The sequence below is a fragment of the Pecten maximus genome, chromosome 5 (assembly GCF_902652985.1).
Source record: "Pecten maximus chromosome 5, xPecMax1.1, whole genome shotgun sequence".
In the NCBI taxonomy this organism is placed as follows: domain Eukaryota; kingdom Metazoa; phylum Mollusca; class Bivalvia; order Pectinida; family Pectinidae; genus Pecten; species Pecten maximus.
The window spans coordinates 2,352,079-2,356,412 of record NC_047019.1 but is presented as its reverse complement, the minus strand read 5'-3'; the positions used below and the strand labels follow the sequence as shown (position 1 = coordinate 2,356,412).

At 33.3% G+C, this 4,334-nt stretch overlaps 1 protein-coding gene across 1 annotated transcript in view; it reads left to right on the top strand.

The window, feature by feature from the left end:
- Window positions 1–1,121: 1,121 nt before the first annotated feature.
- The window catches only part of LOC117326834 (arrestin domain-containing protein 4-like), a 123,040-nt gene continuing 119,827 nt past the window's right edge, over window positions 1,122–4,334 (top strand). The window contains exon 1 of the mRNA XM_033883601.1: window positions 1,122–1,470. The gene's annotated coding sequence lies outside the window, so the exon portion shown is untranslated. The remainder of the gene's footprint in view (window positions 1,471–4,334) is intronic.

The window sequence follows — 4,334 nt, the reverse complement described above, 5'->3', positions numbered from 1 at the left end:
GTAACGATTTCGTATATATTTATAAACGTTGCTAAATGTTATAAAATGTTCATCTTATATCGTGTCATGTAGAAGTAATTTACAACGTTGGTGGAGTTTTTAAACTGTTTCAAACTGTTACTATCTCTTTTTTTCGGCGGCAAGTTATTTCATAAATCACAGGTATTACTGTAGGTATAAAAGACGTCAAAGATAGACTAAGGCGATAATGAGGAATTTTATATTCATTTCTATTTCTGAGATTATAAGCAGACGGAAGAAGAAGAGACACGAGATAGTTTGGTGAATTACTTGATAGAATGCTATAGAAAAGACTGTTTCATGAACATTCTTCGTTCATTTAAAGTTGTCAGTAAAAATCCTGATATAGTCGAAATTAAAAATGGACAAACCTGTTATAATTCTGACTCATACTGTATGTTTCCTATAGCTTCTGTGTCTCATTCGTTGCAATTATCCAAAACCTCACAAGCATATTCTAGAATGGCCGGACATACACCAAAAATAAATGTAATTTCTCTAGATTTTCCCAATCTAAGCTATATCTTAGTTTTCTAAGAGTTGATAAATACTTCTAGGTTTTTCTTACAATACTGTTAATATGGACTCAATTTAATATCCTCACTAATTTCAACTCCTACATGCTAAACTGACCATCGGAATCGAGTTTCCGAGTTTTCGGGAATATCAGTAAGCTTCAGACTGGACATTAATACGTGAATACTTCCCGTAGATTATAAAAAAAAAACCTATTATCCTTGTTTCATTTAAGTTGTCAAACCCGAATAATTCCATATGCTACTTTTAGGCTCACTGTACTTGAATAAACTTGATTAAATATTTGATGTCGTCTTGTGAGAAGGGGTGATACACTTAGGACGGGGTTTGTCTCGCAATTCAAGTTTTTCTGTTCCTATCCGGATTCCCCCCCCCCCCCCCCCCCCCCTCCTAATTTTTGTTTTCAAGATGTCAATTTTATTACCACAATGAAAACAAAAGTTATTTTGAGGCCGATAACATCAAATATCAGTATCAAATTATCTCGGTGGGATTGACCTCCCTTGTTTTCGCAGCGCAGTCGATTTGAAAAGCAGCGAGCGATCCAGGCCAGCCAGTGTATCAGAGTGTTTCGGACGGTTCAACATAATACAGCGGGGTGTATGGGGTCCTTCCCGGGGGTGACAGTCCGACCCTAGGGACGTTTATACATGTTTGACATGGGTTGTCGACAGCGAGGAGATTGGCGAGTCTACACATAACACATGTTGACGTCGCCAATGTGAAAGTAGGACAGTCACCACCCACACATCTACATGTGTCGCTTATCGCAATGTGACCGATATTTCGTTCAATCACAGACCTTGGCGCTCATTTCGATAAAATACACAAACTGAAGGCAGACATTTTAGAGACACGTGTGGACTAAAATCCGTTCTGGAGAAATCTTAAGAAGGACATGTTATTTTCACGGTAAGATGCTTTTTATTGTTATGTAACGTCAATCTAGATTTTTGCCGCTGAAAATTTTAACGGTATATGTCCATTTACAACTAAGACTACTAGGCACAACAGCTGTGAATCGCCACGCACAGTTGATTTGATAATTGTACTTTTGGTGAATTTATTTTATTATATCCCATAAATTATTGACAATAATTCATTTTAGTTCCAATTGCGGTAGTTGTGTGCCATTATGTATTTTATCAGATACGTCAGAAACAAGTATTAGGTTATATATGTTTCTGGATACGTATATATATACTAGTATACATGTATGACTGTATGTACTTGATACAAACCAAATGGCAAAATTGACATAGTGATGTATATGTACAGTAGCAGGCATTAAAGATTTATAAAGAAATATTATTATTTATTACATTTATAAGGGAAGGAATCCTGGGGCAATTACACAAGAATGTTCAGTATCAATATATTTGTCCTCATATCATAGTAAATACAGTATTCTGACAATATATTTGTCATCACATCATAGTAAATACTGTATTCTGACAATATATTTGTCCTCATATCATAGTAATACTGTATTCTGACAATATATTTGTCCTCATATAGTAAATACTGTATTCTGACAATATATTTGTCATCACATCATAGTAAATACTGTATTCTGACAATATATTTGTCTTCATATCATAGTAATACTGTATTCTGACAATATATTTGTCATCACATCATAGTAAATACTGTATTCTGACAATATATTTGTCATCACATCATAGTAATACTGTATTCTGACAATATATTTGTCATCATATCATAGTTAATACAGTATTCTGACAATATATTTGTCATCACATCATAGTAATACTGTATTCTGACAATATATTTGTCATCACATCATAGCAAATACTGTATTCTGACAATACATTTGTCCCCATATCATAGTAATACTGTATTCTGACAATATATTTGTCCTCATATCATAGTAAATACTGTATTCTGACAATATATTTGTCATCACATCATAGTAAAACTGTATTCTGACAATATATTTGTCATCACATCATAGTAAATACTGTATTCTGACAATATATTTGTCATCACATCATAGTAATACTGTATTCTGACAATATATTTGTTCCCATATCCTAGTATTACTGTGTGGTGACAGGCCTATATGTCCTGATATATACAGCTGTACGTATGCGAAAATAAGCAAAACACTGCAGATGTTTTGTTTACTCAATCTTTACAAAATTATACTTTATGAATTTAGTGATTTAATAATTTAGTTGTACATCTTTAATGGAATCGGTTTTAGATATTAAATCAGGTTTAAAGTTTGTAGATAACCAGCTGTTTTTGTTGAAAACTCCAAATAGTAATAAAAAATCTGTTAAAATAGTGAATTAAGGTTGTTTTCATGGGAATATCTATTTTTTTTCTTTACAACTTTGAGGTCATCTGAGATGAAGTCTCAAGTGACCTACATTCGAATCGCCTTTTGTCCGTCATCGTGCGAGGTCCATCGGTAACCAATTTACGTTTTCAACTTCTATTCCAATACCACTGAACCAAATTCAATGAAATTTGACAGAAAGCTTCAATGGCTAAAGGTCAACCAAAATTGTAAATTATATGGTCCCCACCCCCAAGGGGCCTGAGGACAGTGCCAAAAAGGGTCAAATTGACTAAAACTTCAAAAATCTTCTTCTCTACTCTCAGATACAAAAATGTATGGTGGAATCATTCATCTCATATATATAAGCATATAAGCTATTAGATTATAGAAGAAGAATCTTCAATGTGCTTGTCTAAAAGTTCAAGCTTTAAAACTGTATTATATGCATAAGATGCCACTAACTTGGGGTTTCACAAACATTTTTCTTGTTACAGAATATGGAAACTAGTGCTGTTTGTACATTGCAAATGGTTTCTATGACATGATCAGTATTTACAAAAACTACAACTGGTTGCTTTCAATGCTGGTATTATCAATACCTTTGTGGAAGATTAACCCAAAGACATAGAATTTTTTCAGGAAAGCTACTTATAGCCTGCCATATGTTGAGGTACTGAAGTTTATATGAGAACTAAATTGAGATGGAGACACAGATATTTTGTATAGAAAGATGAGAAATTATCTCAGATAAACTGTTTGTCTAGAAATGTATAAACGCTCCGTCAACAAACCTTGGGGGCCAATTTCTGTGATATAAATATTTTTGGTTTTCTGATCATTAATCCACACCCTGTAGGGTATTTTAAGAGAGTTTATATCCATGTTTACTTCAGACACGGGAGTTAACCCAGACACTGGAGATTTGGATTTCGACTTAATTTCCAGTTTATACATTCTGATCTTTTATAATGGTGTATTGAAGAAAATCTATAGGGTATTCATGCATGTTAACTATATAGTTTTCTGCGTGCCACTGGTAATTTGGATTTCAGCTCCATTTCCAGCGACCAGGAGTTTAAAACACTTTTTTTCATTATCTTACAAAAACTGCAAAAAAAGAAATAATTTCAGATTTCTATTTTGCTATCATAGCAGTAGAAATATCATTTTTAGAAAATGGAATAATGAAACATCAGAGCAATTGAAGATGAAATTGTTTTGTCAATAATTTTTTTCATAGTTTAATTGATTCATGAAAAAACTGACATCATTAATGAATGGTTATAAAATTTGTTCAAATGAAAAGCGTTGACTTATTTTCAAGATCACAGTGGTAAGCAATTTTATTTGCATACAAATTATAGTTTTTATACAGATAGTCCAACACACTGGTTACCTCCAACACACTGGTTACCTCCAACACACTGGTTACCTCCAACACGCTGGTTACCTCCAACACGCTGGTTAC